Below are 22,928 nucleotides of genomic sequence, written 5' to 3'. Positions count from 1 at the left end.
CAGGATCCGAGCCACGTCTGTGACCTACACCACAGCTCGTGGCAACGGCCAGATCCTTAACCCACTGAGCAAGACCAGGGATCAAACCTGAGTCCTCATAGATACAAGTCGGGTTCATTAACCACTGAGCCCCGACGGGACTATGAATTCACTGTCGATGACAGTAATGTCAAAACTACAAACGGTGAACGCCTTCCACTCTAGGGCGTGGCCTAAGACGGCTCCTTACTGGGATTCTACTCCTTTCTCTATGGAGAAAACACACAGAATGGGAGGGAATGAGGTGTTTTCTCTGAGATAACCACTTTCCCTCAAACTGCAGTGCACCTCATATTTTGAGGGGAGATCACAGCACGGGTCAACACTTCTGTTAGGAGTTTTTAAGTCTGAGTCTCAGAAAATCCCAACTTTGCCCACGGGCTCCATGTACTAATTTCGCAAAACTGTCCCAAATCCCTCAGCTCCTGGTCAGTCAGGGGGTCTGGAGCCTCAGTTTTGTTTTGGTGAATGGACCCACAGGTCTGAATCCTACCTACTGCAGCCAAAGGGATTGGAGGAGGGGAGTCTATGACATCAGTGGTCCCTGCGGTTCCACAGGCACAGGGACCACTGTGGACTCTGGTCCCGGAACAGAGGAAAGCTTCCAAATAGTGCTCATTTCCAACAACTACAACTTAAGGTGTGGCACTTCCTTCAAGAAGTCAAAGAGAAGGGACCAAGCTGGAAGCAACAGATGAAGTTTTTCTATTGACTGAAACACTTCTGGAAAGTTAAAAGCATGGAATGTAGAAAGAAGGGTTAGTCACACTGGCCATGTGACCTGTTATTTCTCTGTGCCTCAGTCTCCTCATCTGTGCAATGGGAATAACAATACCTTCCCTCATCAAGTTACCAAATCTTAAAATGTCCAACTTTGTAAAGCTTGCAGCACTGCCTGCTTGACACCTAAGTTCACGTTCAACAGACAGATTATTTATTTATTTATTTATTTTTGCTTTTTAGGGCCGCATCCACAGCATATGGAGAGTCCCAGGCTAGGAGTCTAATTGGAGCTTCAGCTGGCAGCCTACACCACAGCCATGTGAGATCCAAGCCGCGTCTGCAACCTACACCACAGCTCACAGCAACCTGATCCTTAACCTGCTGAGTGAGGCGAGGCCAGGAATCAAACCTGCAACCTCATGGTTCCTAGTCAGATTCGTTTCTGCTGTGCCACAATGCAAACTCCTAAAAGGTTTTATTTTATAATAACATCATTTTAAAAGGTTACAAAAGGCTGTGAAATGCCATTTAAAAAATAGATCTCTGTCTAGCTTTGCCTTCGCTGTAAGGATGGTTTTAGGTTATCAACTTAGAATCAAAATCACCACAATCTAGGCCTTCTATTTAGAAGAATCTTTGACACTGCATCTCTATGAACAATTCCAAAGGCAGGACTACAGATTGGAAAACAAGCAAATATCACCATACTCTTGGGTGACTTTTCCAATGATACCACCACTACCACCACCACCCAGTGGTTACCAGTTAAGAGGGCTTTGAAGAGGTACAGATTCACAGATAGAGGAGGGGAAATTCAGACGAGTGATTTTGCTCCACTAAGTAAAGCTTCTGTTTTCGACCCTTAGAGGACATTAGCTGATGCAAACATGCCACACATGCACATCTAAATTCCTAACTGGATCCGAACCAGGATCAGCCTTACTTTGCAAGGTCCTAGAAGGAAGGAAATGGGAGTTGTAATTAAGACCGACTACCTGGTCTAAACTCATCCTTCATGACAGGGACACAGAGGCCTAGGCTTCAGAGTGAGTGTGGGACCAAATTTTATTCAGACAATTTGGCAACTTCAAAAATGGCTTCCAAAAAAACCTGAAAGTGAGTGAGGGGACTTTGCACATATGCCCTACTTTGAAAAGAGTGTGAAATCATCAATCGAGTGCTGACTGATTATTCGGGTAAGAATAAAGGGTCCTATGGCTTTATCCCCGCTACTCCTTTATACATTCTGTTGGCACAAGCCAGCTAAGTTGGCTTCTTCCCCTGATGAAATGAGCAAGCACTAAACCAAACCTCCTTTTCCAGGTATTATCAGAGAGCTGGTCAGTCTTCATCTCAGTGGAAAGGTCATTAAAATTTAATAAGGATAACCAATAAAAGTTAAATAGAAATTAAGTGGGTGGTTAATAATTTACACTCAAAAAAGAAGTTTTCACACATTCTTTGAAAAATCACTGTCATATCCATATCTAAATATATTGATAATTGGTCACATTAGGAGAGCCAGGCAAGCATTTTTTACTCCTAGCTTTCATGGATTCCATAGAAACTCATGACCACAGAGTCTCAAATGGGCAACAGAAAATATTAAAGATTTCTGCACACTGTTCTGAAGCTTGACACTTAACTACATGTTTCATCATGGCTTTTTTTTTTTTTTTTTTTTTGTCTTTTTGCCTTTTCTAGGGCCGCTCCCGCAGCATACGGAGGTTCCTAGGCTAGGGGTCGAATGGGAGCTGTAGCCGCCGGCATACACCACAGCCAAAGCAAAGCGGATACTTAACCCACTAAGCAAGGCCAGGGATGGATCCCACAATCTCATGGTTCCTAGCTGGATTCGTTAACCACTGAACCACGACGGGAACTCCCAACACTTAACTACATGTTTCATCAAATAAACATCAAATTACTCCCAAGATAAACACTGGTAGGTGTTAGTTGGAAGGGAGAGAAAAGATGCCCAAGCTTCTTCAGTCACTTTGAAGTTCTATTCTGCTTTCAATAAAAACTGAGATCGCCAGCTAGGTAAACTGAGTTAGTTGAGAATAGTGATCACTTTCCCTGTATTAAGACTAAGATGTCCCATAGAACCAAATGGATCTGAAATGACTTTAAGGAGAAGGGAAGTCCAGAGCTGTTCTGAAAAGAGAAAGCAATTGAAATAAAGAAGATGAGGAGAAAAAAAAAAACAGAAAGGCAGCTAGACAACAGAATAGCTGTAATTTCACAAAAATATTTCACAAACCCAATGAAGTGTTAGTAGAATGTGGAACTGCTCAGATCCATCCAAGAGAACGTGACTGAGAACTGGCAAAAGAGGAGAGACGCCCCCAGATTAGCATTTGGATAATTAATAACAGCCTCTTCACAGACGTTACAGTGCACTGGTTTGGTGACACCGCAAGTACACTGATTTTAGAAAGCGACATCAAGGAACACCTAGGAAGAGCCGGGTTTTGCAAACCTCATTTAAATGCATCACTTTCAGAGGTCTACACTCGTCACGCCTGCAAGTTCAACCCCACATTTAGGCAGTTTTCCTTCTTCAAAATGAAAATTATCCAAGTCATTCAGGTTAAAAACAGATCTTCAGTCTGTGTTTTAATCCAGAAGAGAATTCCAGAGGAACTCAAGGAGGGTTCTTTGCTTTCCTATCAGATAGCCTTATCTGTCTTCCTTACGACATCTCCAGCAAGAATTCTTGGTTGTTTACTGCAAGGTGGGCTGGAACATTCCTTTAACAAGCTTGCAAAGGTATACAGAACAATTCTAGCTCTTGAAAACTTCAGAGGAATTACACAGTAGCTTGTGAAGATTTATTTACATCAAGGCTGCCTAATAAGAGTTTTCGCCTGAAGATGGATCCAATCAGAACTGTGCATTACATCAAAACATGTGACCTACTCAACTTTCACATATTAGAGGCTATGAAGACGTAGCCAAACATATATAAATATATATAATAAAAATTTTAAATGTAAAAAATAATCATTTTTTCTCTTCTTCCCGCAGAGAGAATAATCTCAAAGATGAATACGTGGATTTACACTGAGCAATTATTCTGGGCCAACTACTGCCTTAAGTTCTAGGAGAACAACAGTCAAGCAGACAGGGTTCCTAGGTCCAAGGAGTTTCCCTGTGAGGCTGAGAAATAATCATTTGTCAAGCAGCCAGCACAGATGGCAGGTTGCACAAATCAGACCAGAAGGTGTAAGAACAAGAGATTGGCTAAAATAAAAAAAGTCACATTCATGAGTTTCTGTAAGCTATTTGCAATTCAGGAGTCAAGAAAAATCAGCACTTCAGGGCAAAAAGGACTAGACACTGAAAGAATTATCATTCCTATAACAAAACATTAATGGAAAAACAGTCTGCTATATGGAGTCCCCCGGGGCAGTGTTAAGGATCCAGCATGGTTACTGCAGTGGCTTGGGGAACTCCTGTGGTGTGGGTTTGATCCATGGCCCAGGAATTTCTGCATATATATCTCAACTTTAGCACTGCTAATTAACCCAATCCAAGAAGAAACTATAGAATTAACATTTTCCACAGCACATTCTATCAAAACAAAATGTTTTCTTTGTATAGAGACACCTCTTAGTCACATGTCAGAGTCATTTCCACGTACCTCTTCTTGAGTTCCTAAAGATTCCATCTCTCTGGAACAAAGAGAATAAAGGTTCGAAGGATCCCGCAAACCACTGTGCACTTTTCTTAGGCTCTCAAAGACAGGGACACCAGAAATTCTTCCCTGGGTCTCTCAGGTTGAGTAGCCTGTCTTAAAGCAGTTAGGCTAGCAGGAGGGGCTTCAGCTGGGGATATTCCCCAGAGATCCTTTAATGCCTGTGATATCTAAGAGATCTAAGACATTTTCCTACTGTGTTTTAACTATTCTCGAAGGCGATTTCTGCCATTACAATCCCCAAGTACTTTGTTTCTGATGCCAATGTAAGATACGTAAATGACTTTTCTACTAAAGTGATTAAGACCTTTGAATTAAATGAAATCAAGACTGAATTCCACACTCTCAAAAATGATAGTTACACAAAACTCTTTAAGTAACAGCCACTTGAACTTGGAATATCCCACACAGCTTAGTTAAGTGAAAGAGATAGAACTTCTGAGAGCAGAACAAAGGAAGGACAGAGGTAATGATTGATCCTTGTTGTTAATTCAATGATTCTCTTCTACCAGTCTTTCCTGTGTATCCAGAGACCAGCATTTGTGTCGCTGTAATTACGGGTGTACTTGTTTGCCTTCACTAACTGCAAGCTCCTTTAAAAACAAGGTAACAGGTCTTTGTCTTTTCCAGCTCATTCAGTAAACAAACATCCACTTTACAAGATTTTAATGTGGTTTGTATTTTCCCACGTTGTATTTAACAGAGTAGAAAACTCCTACATGAGTGGCTCATTTGAACTCTGAACTGCTTTTAGAAAGCATAGTCATAGAAATATGCTTAGGGAAACCACAGATTTTTTTGAAAATTTTTAAAATTTGTTTTGCATTTTTTAAAAGAAGACTACTGATCTTTAAAGAATGAATTCATGACCAAAAAATACTTCTAACTTCCCCTTACAGAAAATAACTTATGTCTTCAAATGTCATTGGTGTACATCATGTGCGTTGAACCCAATAATGCATTTATAGAGCAGAGAAAGGACAATCTTCACACAATTAAAGGAGAATGAAGAACATACCCACAAGAGCTGAAGACAGAGGTCCACACAGAATGCTTCCTGGGCTTGGGAGATGGTGGAATCTAAAACACGAAGCCAACTTCCCTGGTAGCCTAATGGTAAGGATCCAGCGTTTGTCACTGTTGTGGCTCAGGTTCCATCCCAGCCCGGGGACTGCCCTTTGGGGACTACCCTTCCATATGCCATGGGTGTGGCCAAAAAAATCCCCTAAACCAATCATACCTTGGGCTTCCTCACTGTAGCCACAGCAATTTTCTGTGTATATTCCTCAATTTCAACTTAAATGACACCTTTACCCTAGCAAGTCATATGAGAAGATTTTTTTTTTTTTAAATGAAGGAAAATACCTAGTCAGCTGCTTAGAAATACACATCCAAAGGTATATATCAGCCATTCAATTACTTATTTGTCATAAACTCAGGCACCAAGGCCATGTCATTGCAGCTAATCACATTTTCCAAGTATGCAATCTACAACTTCAAGGCTTCTGAAACAAAACACAAGTTTGGTGAAAAATAGCCCTTGGTCTGGTGAGATAGGGACCATCGATAGTGCATAACATTAAAAAATTAACTGCAAAGAGCTATCACTGCCCTTTTTATTCTATAACCCAATTTATTTATTTACTTTTTTGGCCCCAGTGGAAACTCCGAGGCCAGGGATCGAACCTGTGTTACAGTGGTGACCCAAGCCACTGCAGTGACAAAGCCAGTTCCTTAACCGGCTGCGTCACATGGAACTCCTTCTACTACCCAATTTATTTTTTTTTATTTTTTGTCTTTTTTTGCCATTTCTTGGGCCACTCTCGCAGCATATGGAGGTTCCCACACTAGGGGTCGAATCAGAGCTGTAGCCACCGGCCTACGCCAGAGCCACAGCAACGCAGGATCCGAGCCAAGTCTGCAACCTACACCACAGCTCACAGCAATGCTGGATCCCTAACCCACTGAGCAAGGGCAGGGATCGAACCCATAACCTCATGGTTCCTAGTCAGATTCATTAACCACTGTGCCACGACAGGAACTCCCTGCTACCCAATTTAAATTGAAGTGATTTGACCCTATGAAGTAGGTGATTCACAGCTATGCTCTCCCTTCCTCTGATAGCTAGTTCCATTTTAAGACAAAGCATTGATTTAATAATAAAAGGAGCAAGTGTTTATGGTACAAATGATGTAGACGGTATAAAAATGTCTTATAGCCCAACACAGATCACAGACAGAGTAAAGACCTGGCCATCACCTCAACTATAGCTGCACTTAAGATATGTAAAAGAAGCCTATTAAAATAAAAACTTTGCAAATAAAGTGCCAATAGCTAAAAATGCTTTAGAATGAATAAATTATATTGTCAGACTAGACTTGCTTACTGGAAGCTGGCATTATTATTAACTACACATTACTTTGGACATCAATTTTGTTTCATTGTAAAAAGCCATGAACTTTTTTTATTTATTAAGAATTAAATCAAGAGTCAACTTTAAAAAACTAAACACTGTCCTGTGAGAGATCACAAGGTTATCACAAAAATACTTAAATTTTAATAATCTTAGTTCAGGAGTTCCCCCTGTGGCACAACAGGTTAAGGATCAGGTGTTGTCTCTGCAGCAGCTTGGGTTGCTGCTGAGGCTCAGGTTTGATCCCTGGCCCAGCACAGTGGGTTAAGGATCCATGTTGCCGCAGCTGTGGCTCAGATTCCATCCCTGGCCAAGGACACTCAGGGATGAGACAATGAAAGCTGAATCTTGACCATCAAGGAGTGCTTGTAAACTAGGGGATGAGGAGTGTATTACAAAGTTGTCTTTATGTGTTATCACTGACACGTGATATCTAAAAAAAGGATACAACGGAACTTCTTTGCAGAACAGATACTGACTCACAGACTTTAAAAAAACTTATGGTTTCCAAATGAGACAGGTTGGGGGGGTGGGGGAAAGTGCTGGGGGTCTGGGATGGAAATGCTATAAAACTGGGTTGTGATGATCACTTACAACTATAAATGGAAAAAAAAATTCATTGAGTAATTAAAAAAATTAAAAATTGTCTTAATTGTATTCACCCCTTCCCCCAAAGAAAATACTGTGATATTGCTAAAGGTTCCTGGATATGAAAGCACAGCAAAGGCCAACACTCTGAAATATGCCTTATTTGTATAGCATGATGTCAAATAGCCATAAAACATGCCCTTCTGTGCATTCAGCCCAGACCAGACCATAGGTTTTATGCTAGAAACTCATATCCAAAGATGAAAGAGGCAAAGTCTTGTCAAAGAAGAACTCGCAATTTAGAATAAGTGGTCACAGCATAGAACCAGGGCTAAATTCATCTACACACCATTAGGTTTATAATCCACTACTGTGTCAAGGTTTAAAACCAGATGCTCATATTGGGCCCTAATACTCTTGACTTCACAAAGATGTTACAAAAATTCATTGGTTAAGATGTTCAACATGATTGATCCATATTAGACCCATGGCGTTCAATGACTTTGAAGAATGGGTGAGAAACAGAACCACAATCAGTCCTGGCTTTCACTCATCGTGGTTTATTTCTGAAAAGACCTCACAGTGTAATATTATTTGTCTCCCAAATAATAACACAATTTCATTCTTCCTTGGAGACTCTACCTTAGGAGGAAGCTTGGATGCATGAGCCATTAGTACTAATTATTCTGTAATGTCACAGGGCTTTGGAACAATTACCACTAAGGTTACTGCTTGGAAACAGAATAATTACACTAATTGGAGTTCATCAGCTATTCAATCATCTTCGTAGTAAACTAGCACAACTGATGAGGTGAAATTTAGTGTCCGTAAATGGAAGTTATCTCATCTCAGCTGACAAAGGTGACTTTCAGAAGATGTGTGCCCTCCGTGAATATAATGTACTGTAGGCAGCCTTTGACAATGAACAAATATGGAGTGCTTGGCAAGTCCCAGAACTGCTGTCCAGTATTGTTATGGGTCAATGAAACTGACACATCCCTGCCTTCTGGGTCTTTCCATCTAGAGGAATGGAGACATTAAATAATCACATCAGTTTTGAGAAGTGCAAGGATAAAAACACCAAGTACTCTAAGAGGTATGGGGGCAGGAAAGGCAGCTCTGAGAAAGTGGCATTTAAGCTGAGGAGTATTTGGACAGTGGGAAAAAGAATATTTCAGGCAGAAAAATGATGGCAAAGAGCTTGGAGCATTGGGAGAACTGAAAGGCAAGCAGTATGGGTGAGAATGGAGAGTAGGTTAGAGTGAGAATGAGATTAGTCTGAAGATCATAGCAAAGGGTTCTGATATTGCATTCTAAGTGTAACAGAAAATCATGCTATCAAAGTCTTCAGCACAGGCACGCCATGCTTAGATTTAGAAGAATATTACAGTAGTAATCAGGCAGAGGGGATGGATAAAGACTTCGACTAGGTTCATGGCTTAATGTAGAGAGAAATGGATGGATGTGAGGGGTAATTAAAAAGTAGACCTGATAAAGCTTTTCTAAAGAGCCCAGTGTTCTGGAATGAATGGAAGAAGAGGTTATTGACCAGAACACGTGCACTGAAAGACCTTAGACAACTGGCTTGAAAACAGATGTTGCCTAAGTTAAAAGAGTTAAAATAAAAAAATTCTACAGTAACCTACATTGCAGATTTTATGCAGAAAATAATTCACCAGTGACATTTTTTATGAAAGGTATTAAGCAGTACCAAATTTCAATGAGTTTAGGGCTTGTGGTTCATCTAGCATCATCAAATTGAACTACTGTATTCAATTAGACCATGGACTAATGAGATAATATTTTTATTGCCATAGTTAACATGATGTGACCTGAAGCTTGAAACAGAAAGGCAATGATTGAGTCAAGTGACAGGGCTTTTTCAAAAGGTGTAAACTGCTTTCTGAAAAAGAGGCTCTCAAAGAGTCAAATGAAAACATAACCACATCCACATTTGTTGAGAATGCCCCTCAAAGAATCCCTTCAGTATCACTACTTATTTTATTACTTGGAAAGGCCCCAAAATCCATTAGCCTTGTCTTGTATTGTCATCAAAGCCCTCATGTGACTCCTGACACTAACTTCCCATCCTTAGTGTCCCACTGTATAGAAAATTACCAAAACTCCAACCATTCTAACCACCTTTGCTTAAAGCCTGTATCTTCCAATGCCTTCAAGTCTCCATCCAATAAAACCTGCCCCATAGTAAGATACTGTGCAGGTGAATCCTTCCTAATAAGCATGGATGCTAGAATAGGATTTTAAACTGGCCTTGCCATCTGGTCTACCCTTCCATCTAGAGTAGGAGAGGCTCTTTACCAAGGCCACTTACTGGTAGATTTTTAAATGGGCTTTCCCAGAATAAGCCTATTTTAATTTACTCAAGACTGGCTAGTGCTTTACATAACAGGGACTAAATAACTTCTTCTCTCTTTCTTTATTCACTCCTGCCATATTTGGGTATAGAGAAAACCAAAAAGGAAAGCCTTCAAGCAGAGGGAAAGCACGATAAAGTCATGCTAGAAGGAAAAAATAGGTTTCACCACTTATTAATGCCTGCTGATTGGTGGCAACTGCCTAGAACACTGTTAGGAAGGATTCTAAGACCTCATCCACGTACCCACCACGTCCATCATGAGCACAACAGAGGGTACCTGCATATATCCTTTGCCATCCCACTATAAGGGAGCCACAGAAATGGGCTTTGCCTCCCACATAGGCTCTACCTTTTCTAGTGAGGTGCATCTTAAGGAAATTAACTTCTCTGCATCTCATGGTGTCAAAAGAAGACACTACTTAGGCTGGATTCATGAAGATTACACCACAGCTGATCCTACCCTCTCTACACTCTTCCTGAGGGCAGGGAACATCGTAAGGGGCTTCGTTCGAATGTTCTTCACTGTAAACCAGCTTTCCTAATATGAAACGTCATCTGTTAAAAGCTGAGCTGTATCCCTCCAAATTCCTATGTTTTGACATACTCAAATTTCCAGTACTTCAACATGGGACTGTATTTAGAGAGAGAGCCTTTATAAGGTAAATTAAGTTAAAGTGAGGTCATCAAGGTGGTTAATCCAATAGAAGTGGTGACCTTGTATAAAAGGAATTAGGACATAGAGAAGAAGACCCTTCTTTAGGGGAAGACCCTTGAGGACACAGCAAGAAGGTGGCCACCTACAAGCCAGGGAGAGAGACCTCAGGGCAAATCAAACCTGTCACCTTGATTTTGAAGTTCCAGCCTCCCAGTCTGGGCTATTCTGTTAGCAGAGCCCTAGTAGACTGCCAAGTCAGGAGCAAAGCATCCTTGTCTCTACCATTCCTATTACTGTGTGAGCATCTCTGCTCTCCTCTCCCTCCCCTTCTTCCTCAGGTTCTAGTCTCCTTTGCTCCCCTGAAAAGGCTAGAAGGAGGGGGCGCTGGGGCTTAGAAAGGAGGTTATTGACTACTGATCCAGAACAATGCCATTTTGCTTCCTGCAACGTATTAAAAATCCTGCCCACACAAGGGGAATCAGACACTCTTAGGAACAGAAAGAAATGACGTACCCCTCGCTCCATCCAGACTTGTGGCTGCAAAAGCACCTAGCTGAAATTTCCCTCAACTACAGCCATTTCCTCCTTTTCAGAAGGATGTTTTACAAAATTTAGTATGAAGTAAGAAATGCTATTGCTCTCAAGTGCCTCTCCCTCTCTCAAGATGAGACTGTTTTTTTTGTTTGTTTGTTTGTTTTTTGTTTTTTTAAGGGATGCACCCATGGCATATGGAAGTTCCCAGGTCAGGGGTCAAATTGGAGCTGTAGCTGCCTGCCTACACCACAGCCACCGAAACATGGGAACCTTAACCCATTGAGTGAGGCCAGGGATCGAATCCATAACCTTGTGGTTCCTAGTGGGATTCGTTTCCGCTGCACCACAATGGGAACTCGATGATGGAGCTGTTTTTTAATTAGGCAGGGTGGTAATTAAGTGCATTATCAGAATCAGATTTCAATGAAATTCATCCCCAGCCACTTACACCTCACACTAACCATGCTGCATATTAGTGACCTAAGGCATTTATTCTAGCAGTTATTTTCTCTACCAGGTAAACTATGCAAACAATGGCTAACGTGTCAGGGCCTGCCGGATTCCAAGCTGTGTGCTGCTAACATTAGCTGCATTATACGATTCTGTCTCAATACCCTAAAGGGCTTGGGGGCAGGTGTTTGATTTTTAGACATATTTCCCCCAGATCACACCCTCTTCCAATAGGAATCATGCCCAACTTAAAACTGGCTTGAGATGGGGTTTTTTTGTTGTCGTTGTTGTTGTTTTCCACTCCCCTTAGAAACAGCAATAACACTTTTTGTAGTGTTACTTCATTTTGGAATTTACCTTTGATCTGGAATTCTTGGCTAACTTACTGCAGAAACGACAAAGGATCCTCCTTAGGTGGCATGCCTGGCCACGGGGATCAATACCAGAAAGAGTCATGCAAGTAGCAGCTCTTGGTCTGAAAGAAGGCAGGTTAAAGGGGGTCGGCGGGAGCACAAATCCTAATCTGCGGCAAATCCTAACTTGTCAAGTGCTTCCTCCAATCACCACTTCTCCCCCTACCACGGTAATAAGAGGTAACACGGGCATATTCCCATTGCCGAAAATAAGGAGACAGTCAAAGAATGTTACTATTGACAACATCAAAGTTTAAAGCACAAAGTGCAGGAAGCAGGAAAGACTGATTAACAAGGTCGCAGGGGCAGGTGAAGCACGGAGAGGTGAAGTTTGTGGACATTCAAATTCCATTTTTTTGTTGTTTTGTTTGTTTGTTTTCCTTTCAGGGCCACACCTGCAGTACATGGAAGTTACCAGGCTAGGGGTCTAATCAGAGCTGTAGCTGCCAGGCTACACCGCAGCCACAATGACAGCACTGTGGGCTACAAGCCACCCCCTCCAGTGACCTGTGCTGCAGCTTGGGTTAACTCTGGATCCTTAACCCACTGAGCAAGGCCAGGGATCAAACCCACATTCTCATGGATACTCATCAGATTTGTCACCTGCTGAGCCACAACAGGAACTCCCATAAATTCTGTTTTTTAAATTTCATTTTTTGTTACATTCTCAGGATTCATAATAGTAAATTCAACATCATAGCTTAGAAGTAGTAATAAAACTCCTTTCCTATTTAAAACTACAACTCTTACCTTAATGAAATCAGGTGTTATAATCCCATTGTGTAGTTGCTTCTCTCTGAACCGTAGCCAGTTGAATTCTCCTAAGATAGTGGCCCCATACCGACCCACCCAGGAGACTTTGATATAGATGGGAGCAAAGCTAAGCTCTCCAGATGGTGGAAATAAAACCAGTTAGAATAGAAAGGGTGAGGGTAAATGGAGTGAGCTATTGGTTCTACCTCTTACACCAACAGAACTTTCAACGAAACTTTTCATTAGCCAACCACCAGATTGGAGTGGTGGAGGAGAAGAGTGATATTCAGACGTGAGACACATGAAGCACAGAGCTTGGAAACTACCCATCTGTTATCAATAACCTTCTGGAGACACTGCTACGAACACTTGTTACCGTTTGTCTGAAAACCACATGGCTGAAAGTTCTGGAACAAAGTTTCTAAAGTCCAGCTGGGTGAGCCCATGGGAATTCAAAGCTTGAGGTCTCAACAAAAGATCACCAGGGCTACGGAGGAAACCCTAGTGCCACAACAACCTCTGGTCAATAAGGCAAGTATTCACCAAGGTTGGGTGAGCATGAGACGTTCCAAGAGGTATTAGCACCACTAATTGCTAATTGAGATTCTTTATTTCTTCCTTAGGAAAATGAATCCTTCATTTAATCACTTAAGTCTGTAGTGAATACCCAAAGTGTCACATGACCTCACCCTTACCAACCTGATGGAATGAAGAATAAAGGAGAAAGTCATTTGAAATCTCCTCACCTCTAAGTCACTGGTTTCCCTTTCCCCACCTGTCTTAAACATGCCTGAGGCAAATACAGATGCTCTTATCCTGTACTGAAACAGGCCACAGACAGCAAATGTGCCTACAGCCCCTGAAGTTTCCAAGATAAGTTCAGAAGCTTAAAACAGCACTCTGTAAAGTCCCAACAATTCCAAAGAGACCTCTTTTCTCTGCGTCCTTAAGAAATACGGATGTTCTCATAGTTACTAGAGGGTTGCTGCTGTTTTCCCTTTTCATATACTATTTCCCCAATCGGATCCTGTTACTGTTTAACTTGGCTATTGTATTAGTCTGCACGGCAGTGGTGTTTATAACGGCTGGGCTGTCAACGGGGAAATGATGCGGGTCTTTTCAAAATCACTTTGCCAAGCAATCCAAGGAACTTGTAATTTAGGAAGCTCAACCAGGCAAAGCTGTTCTCTAAAGTCCTTCAGAAAACTTAAAGGAGGTTTTTGAGTTTTTTGGTTTTTTTGCTTTTTAGGGCCACACCACGGCATATGGAGGTTCCCAGGCTAGGGGTCAAATCGGAGCTACCGCTGCTGGCCTACGCCACAGCCACAGCAACGTGGGATCTGAGCCACATCGGTGTCCTAAAGGAGGTATTAATTTGCATTTAATTTAGGAATATATCCTTTTTCTGAGCCTGCAAAACTGTAATAATTAAAAGCACTACAAAAACTGCAAAGTCACTTTTCACTGCAGGTTTCTTGTGGGAAAAAACATAACCTCACCTAAAGCTTATTCTCTACTTCTTGAAAATGTCCAAATAGATCAGTTTAAACAGGAAGTTAAAACTGTCTCATCTAAAACTAACCTTATCACAGTTTCTCCAGACACAAATTCACATCAGCAGTTGACATTGCCCAAATCCATTTCAAACGTCTGAATATTAAGCGTTCTGAAGTGTTTTAACAACTTAAGTTCCATCTTTTAATGACTTCTTTTAAAAACACACAGCTCTTTTCAATCAGCCCAAGCACTATAAATGATAATTCTAAAGAAAAAAAGAGTAAACCTCATGTTTCATGAAGCTTTCAAACCAGTAAGCCAGATAACTCTAGTGATGGGCATAAAAGCTCGTGTCCATCACCTCTCGCTGGCACTGTGCCTGCTGGATCTTCCAAGAGATTCCAGGGCACCCACCATGCTTGACCACTTGATCTGCCCCCAAGTTGGTCTAAAACAAACTGGCTTTTTTGCAAATTCCCACCCTCCATCTGCAGCCTCTAAACCCTGCACCACTGCTTAGTTTAGGAGAACAAACATATGACACTAAAATGTTTTATGGCCAAAATTATCGTAATGCATGCTGTAAATTCTCTGGCATATGAAGGATACCATATGCCTATAATGTAAGACTATGAAAGAGAAGCAGCAGAGGGCAGGGGGTGGGCGGAGATGTCGCACAGATAAAGCAGGAACCAGTGTTCAGGAGACCATGAGCACATGTGGTGTCTAAAAGGCCAGAAAGGCTTCTCTCTTTCTGAGAGAAGAGACAGGGCAGCAAGGAGAATCAGGATCAGGGTTGGAGTCTCAAAACATGGTAGCAGAGTCAAAATAGTAGGATTTTTTTTTTTTCCCCAGTTTTAGACAGTGAGTAAGAGTCTGACTCAATTAGACAAAAGGGAGGGAGTGGTAGGAGTGAGGCCTTATTGGGAAATAACCGGGGTTTCTACTCAGCCACTAACCAGTTCGTGGGACCTTGAATAAGCCACTAACTCTTCTAAGATCCCTTCGAGTTCCAAAAGAAGTATTTAGTCATCAGCTTTCAGACCTTCTGTTAGAATGACACAAGTATTTACAAAGGACTGAGGTTGTATTTAAAAGGGGTCACTGACCTTTCTGTAAATGAACCCTGCAAAGAGGCAGAATGAAAATGGGGTAACAAACTTAGGACTTGGTTTATTTCTAATCAGGTAACCCTAGCTCGAAGAGAGCCGACTAATATCTCTGATTGGCAATTCAAAAGTAGAATTACAGGGAAGGCATCTGAGTGATTACTTCCACCTGCGGAGTGTAATGAGGAAAGAAATTTATAGAATTTGATTTTATCTGCTCTGTACAGTCCTAAAGAACCACCATCATCCCATCATCATCATAATTTAAGGGTGTCAACTCATGCTCACTATGACAGGAAGCATTTCTAATCTAGTGGTCACTTAATATATTGACAGATTAAACTGTATCTCTTCTATGATAAATGATTTTTTATTGAATAACTTAGTACAACTCTCACTGAATACTGAAGATGTTAATGTATTGGAAAGTAATCCACTTTATCCTCAAGTATCCATACTGTAGGAGATAAAATGGCCAAGGCCTATGAGAAATAGAGTATCACTGGCCAGCAGAGTAGGGCTGTCAGCCATGAAATCAAATTCTAGAAATTTCTATTACCTATAGGATCCTGTGTATGTTATTTAATCCTCGAGTTTTCATTTATTCAGATAAAATACATCTTGCAATATGCTTGAGGGGATGAAATTCAGTTAGAGTGTAAGACATACATAATAAATAGTCAAAAAGTATCCAATTTCATCCCTTGACTTCTCCAGACTTAAGGAAAACAAAGGAAGAAAGGAAGGAAGAAACTGAAGAGGAAAAATTTTTTGGCCACGCCTACAACATGCAGAAGTTCCCAGGCCTGGGATCCAAACTGAGCCACAGCAGTGACATTGCCATATCCCTAACCACTAGGCCACCAGGGAACTCCCAGGGAGGAAATTTCTTAAATGATACAATTACCTTATCCAAAACCTCTTTCCTATAGTGAATATCTGACCGATAAATAAAAATATAATTTCCCTCCTGATTCCACAAGATTCAAAACCCTGTTTAAAGAAATTAAAAAGTAATTTAGCCAAAATGAGAATAATTTTATCTTCACTCACAAGCAAAGCCCAGTGTCCAGAAAGCCAAAAACAAATCACTTAGGCAGATCCCTGAATTAAATGCCTGAAAGGTCAAACCATGACTCCAAGATGATCCGTCCCAAATATCTGAAATTCCAAAGAACTCTGGGGGTTTGGGGGTTTTTTTGTTTTTTGTTTGTTTGTTTTGTTTTGTTTTGTTTTAGGAGGCTACAGGGACTGAGGTTGCCAAGGGAATAATTATTTCCAAAGATTCTGTGAACAGGTGACAATACCTTTACATTCCTGAGTAAGAGGAGCTTCTTTCTGTTTTACTCCTGGTGTGGATGGCGGGCATGTGGGAAAGTGCAAACCTATACCTGCTGTATCCTTAGGATTTTAAATGTCTAAATTGGTTTGCATCCATCTTTGCACTAATGAGTATGATACTTCAAATGCTAACAAATACATCCCATGATTCAGGACACAACAAAGCCAGGTTATTTCAGGAATATGAATGAATTACATCTATACCCAAGGACATGCGGGGGAATCTACATCTCCCACATATCAAAACAGTGAGCCTTTCTCTCAAGGTCTCCAAAGTGCCAAGGGCTTTCACAATATTGTTTTTCATTGAAATACCAATTCAATATGGAGGCTGGGGTTGTATAAATCTACCCACTTTGGATTTCCAAGAAACTAGTACTAGTGTCCTGGCCACATAATCAAGGTATTGTAGCTACACCTGGAGGATTTTTCTAAACCACAGACTTCTGTGTTCTACCAACTCCTGTCCAAGGTACCACCACCAGCCTGTCTTGCAATAATGACCTTTGAAATAAGCATCTAAACAGCTATAGAGTATGAAGTAAAGAAAGCTGGTCCTCTCACCACTTTATAGTGAATGTGCATCACAAAAAGGCACAGAATATGTGGTGTGAGGCATCATCCTAAAGTGTTCAACTATTTTACTTAATCCTTACAATAACTAAATTGTAAACCCCATTTTATAGAAGAGCATTGAAGCACAGAGAAGCTAACCAATTTGCTAAAGGTCACACAGCTTGTAAACGGCCAAGACCAAGATTCTTAATCCAGTGAAGCTGGCTCACACCTAGCCTTCCACAACAGGCTTTCTAAATATACTTCCTTTCAGTGGTTGAAACCTATAGTTCAATCAACAAATCGATGAAGTCCAGTCCTCTCTCTCCCATCCAAAATGAATAAGAAAATAAGAAATCAATTCAAAAACAAGTTCATAAAGCGCTTGAGTGATAAGGAGGAAATACTGTGTAAATGCTTTGCCTTCCCCACTGAACACCATTTTCTTACATTACCTTGAAATGTTTCCTTATGACCTGGGTCCCTGTTATGCCTACATATGGCTTCCATTTCTAAATCTCTAAAGCTTTAGGAATTTATTCCTAGACTTCAAGGCAGGCTCAATCACAATCTCTTCCCTGATGGCCTTGACTAGTCAAAAGAATCCCTGCTTTCCCTGTTTCATTCAAAAAAAAAAACAAAAAAAACAAAAAAAACCTACTGCCTTTGGAAAGCTTGATTTTTGTAAGTTACTTAAATCCTTAGGATGCAGAAGAAGGAAAATATGCTATGAGATTGTCTAACATCCCATCATCCCATTTCTGAGTTGCAGAGGGAAGAATGTTGTTTAATCACATTGCTTTTTAGGCTTGTATCTTTTCAAAGTTACAATTTAACTATACCATAGTGAGAATTAGATTATCTCTATGATTATCTTTTACTTTTGATAGGGTTCGCTGGACATTTTTTCTCATGTGACACTTACCTAGATAACTGTCTTAATAGCAGTGGAGGAAATGGCATTTAACAGAAATCTTCCTTTGGCAGGCTGGGAGCTTCTGTGGTTAAGACAACGACTATATTTTCTCCAAAGAACTTAAATGCCATCTCTTGAGTTACATAAGCAGCCGTGGGAAATGCAGTGAGGGTGGCCATTCTGGCTTCATTCAATCTACATTGGAAGCCAATTCCCATAAATGTCGCACAGAATCTCAAATCTGTATCTACATAAGGTTTGAAATATTTGTTACTTCTGACCAATACACCGAAACCCGGTCTTGATTAATCAGCATGGAACAAAAATACAGCTCAATATACAGAAATTAGTTACCAATGTCAATCACACCGTGTTGAAAATGCAGACTGCAACATCAAAGAGCATCTAAGAGCCAGCCACTCTACTTAGGCATTATGCAGACATATATTTGTGGTCCTTCTTATAGCCTAAAATTAGGAACTATTACTCTGATTTTACAATTGAATTGAGAGTTTTGAAGGAATTTGCCCAAAAGTAGCCTAGCCAACGCCTAGAGACTTTTCAAACTGACTCTCTTTTCCAGTACACCCTAGGAGTATTTTCTCTTAAAAAAACAAACAAAAAAAAACTCTAGCTAGTCACAACCTCAGTTATTTCCTCATATTAATCCATCATAATTAAGCTGAAGAGGAAAGTTCGCATTGGATTGCACTATCCAACTATCCAACGTCTTAAGTCAGAATAAATGGGAAGGATTCAGTGAGATGAGAAAACCTGATAAAATGAGATTCCACACCCATTTCTCTTGAGTATTTCAAGTCATATATAATCAGCCATTACCTTGTTTCCAGTTTACCGGCTAAAAACAATCAGTAAGAAGATGTTAATCTTTTGATAAAGAGGGTGTAAAATGAGTGGGGAAAAGTTAACAATCTAAGCAAATCAGAGCATTTCTTTCAACAGAATAAGACATTCAAGGCAATTTAACCAACAATAGTTAGGCCTTTTCTGGCTATTTCTCAAAGCAAAATTTTACAAGCAACCATAAAAATAAGGCAGAGCAACTTTATAAATCTTTTATTTAGTAAGCTTTATTTATTACATCTTTTCAAGTTTAGTAGTGCTTCATGTGAATGTTTAAGCCTGTAAAATGAACATGTTAATTTATAATGCTTTATGCAATCTATTCTTTTCAGGGGTATAGCAGTAAAAATTGAAAATGAGCATCTTAGTGGACAAGCTGGGCTCTCTCTTCTATATACATACTGAGAAAAACAGAAAATTCGTTGTTTTTCCTAAGACCACTATGAAGCACTCACTATAAAAAAAAAAATCTACACCAACTAGTTTCATATCATTAATACAATTTTTATAGCATGAGTATATATATATATATATATATATAAATTATGTGTGTGTATACACATAGCAATTTCATTGCTTTCAAAATGGTTTTGGATTTTGTAGTTTTCTATAAAACTACAGTGACTATTACAGACATCCATTTTACAGTCACCAAATTGCCTCTAAACCTTAGTTTTTCATTCGCCACTTTATCTTGACCATGGAGTGAAAATGGCTTGAAGTTGTTCTTAAGGTGAAATTTTTTTTAAAAAAGACAGAAATTAAAGAGACTGAATACATCACATCTTAGACAATTATGTGGTTTATTCTAGTAAATCTAGGAAGACTATAAAGACTCCAAAGACAGGGAACCAAAGCCTATAAGACTCTTCCATTCCAGTTAGATGTTCCAATCAGGGTGGTCTGGGGAAAGGAAAGGTCCCCTTCTGCCCACACAATGAAAGCAAGAGCACTAGTTAAGGAAAGAATCACCAATGATGCTCCTGGTAGTATAGTCACTGTTGGCGCACATTAGCAAAAGGCCCAACTCATTTTCTCTACCTGCTAAAGCTTGCCCAAAAGCTAGCTGGATAAAAGGATAAGGTAACTGATCATTTATAATCCAATGTGAAAATTATCTTGCTCAATAACTGAAGACTCACTGAATTGGAGGCACATCGATATATACTTGCTATTGTATGTGGTCTCTATTACCACTGTTCCTCAAAAACACAACCTAAAGGAAAGGGGAGGGGACACCTACATCTAGCCCTCTAAACCATTAAAAAAAAAAAAAAAAAAAAACCCACTCAATACTATGGAGAGTGTAACCAAAGTCTTTATCCTACCAAGTAAAGACTCTGATATATTAAACTAGATCGATATATCAAATTTTTCATTAAAAAGAACAAAAGGATGATTTCCATTTTCCTGACACGTGTTGTCTTACCAGAGTGTACTGAGAATACCTAAAGCATAAAATTCTTTCAAGCATAACGTACCATTGCGAAAATATAGCATTTAGATCCTTTTTATGTTTCCTTTTGGTTAGTAAAAATTAAGAACTTAACCATTTTCACCCCAGTAGCCCCAGCTGTCAGTGGATTTCCATCTCCATGGAGTTTGTCTTTGGGATTCCGAATGAAACAATGAGGTTAGGAATCAAGAGAAAAGACAGGGTTGAGATCTTGACAAGGTAACCATTTTCTCAGCTCTAGGTTTTGTAAGCCATCTTGTTCACATAAACGCCAAAATGTCTTAATTTTTTCCAAGTAGTGGCACTAGGGGCCAATACCAACTGCCGGCTTGGAGACCGATGTCCTGCATTCAAATGGCCAGCAGCAAAAATCTGTCAGACAAATGGTTAATTGATGCAAATTAAGAGCCACCATCACCGCAGTGCAATATGTTACAGGAAAAAGAACAATGAACAGTACCAGAAAGGAACAGAGCAGGGTTAGGTTACAAAAATATGTAATCCACAGTTTGCCCTCATCATCAAGGCTAATCTTATTTTTTCATCAATTGAAATCACTAAGAAAGCAAAAGATGAGATAGCCCGGAAAAGGAGAAATACACACAACACGGGGCGGGGCGGGGTGGGGACTGTCATTTGGTCCAAGGGTTTCAAGAAACCTTTGGGGCTAACGCCTTTGTTCCAGGGCTTGGGAAGGGAGTGGGTGGGTGGGTGATGGAGGGATCAGATGGGGCTGCCGGGGCCCTCCACACCCTGCTCTGCAGCGCATGCGCGAGGCCAAGACAAAGGAATAGGTAATTACAGCACCGATTCATTCATTTTGCCCGCAGTACTGAGGATCTATTAGCCTCGGTTGTAATCCCCGGGAGGTTGATCCACACCCTTAAAGCCGGAAGACCACCTCGATGCCAGTGTTTGATTTTAACCCTCCACGGACGTGCTAGTGGCCTCACGGCAGACTGAGGTGTGGTGTCGATCCTGTTCGAGGTACTAAAAATGCACCCGTATGCGCTATGCTAATTTCAGCAGGGTGAAAATTTCAGCAAAGACTGTTCACAGAGTTCGTTTCAAGACGGAAATGTCTCTAGGGAAGCAGATAAGGAGCCTGGCCAAGTGTTCGATGAATATTCATGAAAAGAATGCGGTTTATAGCCACGCATTGTGTGCGCTTGGATCCAGGGATTCTGCAATTTTTATTCTTGGAGGAGAGGGGACGATTGGGCGAGAGGGGGGAGCTGGGGACGGGGGTCGGGTTTCAGTGTTAGCGCTTTAGGCAAAACCTGCTAAACCCCAAACCTTCTCTCACAGCAGGGCTGGGCGGTTAGAGGCCGCGCGCTGTCAGGTTCAAGCTCACACCCTCCCAGCCGGGACCGCGAGAGGAGGCGCCCAGCGCATTCTCTGAACCGAATACTCGAAAAAATTAAATGCTCAGATGTGGCCCACAGGTTAATGGCAAGGCAATTCAACCACGTCCGAGGCTGGGGCTTTAGTCTGCTCAGATGTGCTTCTGGAAGCGTGTTGTCCTGTGAACCTCGCATTCCTTGGCCACCCCAAGCCAAGATTCAGGAGTTCCATGGGTCAAGGAAGCCCATTTGCTAAGCCAAAAAACCACCTCTTTGCTTCCGATCACACCAGATTCCCCGTATTCTTTTCTCCCCCTTACTCCCGCCACACCCCACCCCCACCCTCCATCTTTTGCTGCTGCGCCCCTCGCACCAAGCGCTTTCTTCCCGGCCGTGAACTGTACCGATGAGCATACTCTCTCTCCAGCTTCACAAAACGTCTCTTCGGGACTCGAGGCTTAGTTTAAAGGGTTTCACATTCGGCAATTTCCTCCTTAACTAGCTGCTTCCCTCCCACTACCCATCCCCACCCCCAGCTCCATTTATCAGGCTCACCAACTCCCCATCCCCCCCCCGCCCTGCGAGTGGCTGAAGCCACCCACCTCGGGGCCCCCATCACCCCACATCCCCGAAGTGCGACGGAGCCTTCAAGAAGGGCCCCACATCCAGCGCGCTCTAATCGGGCCCCGCACCGCTTCCCCCAACCCGGGGCTGCGACGCCGAGAGAGAACAAAGGGCCTCGGGGGTGGGGCGGGGGCAGTAGGGGAACGGAGGCCCCCGGGTGGCCGTCACCCCGGGTCCGCGGTGGCAGCGGGGCCACCGGGGCGCGCCTCCTTACCGGGTCTGGGTGCCTGTGCCGCCCCTGGGTGAACGCGGTACCGCCAAGGGGCCCGGGTCGCTGGCGTCGTCCAGCCGGGTGCCTGGCTGCTAGCGGAGGCTCTCTCCCCGGCTCGACGGCGGAGCCCGGAGCGAGTAGCGAGTTGGAGCGCTGCCGCCGCCGCCGTCGCCGCTGCCGCTACTGCCGCCGCCGCCGCCGCTGCAGCCTCTGCATTTCTCGCGCTCGCGCTCCCCCTCCCCTTCCTGCCCAGCGCCCTCCCCCCGCGCGTCCATCCGCCCAGCCTCCCTCCTCCCGCTCACTCCGCCCACCTCGCTCCCCTCCCTTCCCCTCCATCCCGATGCCCCGCCCGCCTCCCCTCGACTCC

At 42.0% G+C, this 22,928-nt stretch overlaps 1 protein-coding gene across 2 annotated transcripts in view; it reads right to left on the bottom strand.

The window, feature by feature from the left end:
- Positions 1-22,783, bottom strand: part of BASP1 (brain abundant membrane attached signal protein 1) — a 56,186-nt gene extending 33,403 nt beyond the window's left edge. Inside the window, exon 1 of one of the 2 annotated variants that reach the window (XM_003483806.4) lies at positions 22,565-22,783. The gene's annotated coding sequence lies outside the window, so the exon portion shown is untranslated. Of the gene's footprint in view, positions 1-5,480; positions 6,267-22,564 lie in introns of those variants that run through there. The other variant, XM_013984704.2, reaches the window with a different exon arrangement.

The sequence above is a fragment of the Sus scrofa genome, chromosome 16 (genome assembly GCF_000003025.6).
Source record: "Sus scrofa isolate TJ Tabasco breed Duroc chromosome 16, Sscrofa11.1, whole genome shotgun sequence".
In the NCBI taxonomy this organism is placed as follows: Eukaryota; Metazoa; Chordata; class Mammalia; order Artiodactyla; family Suidae; genus Sus; species Sus scrofa.
This window is presented reverse-complemented; position numbering and strand designations above follow the sequence as displayed.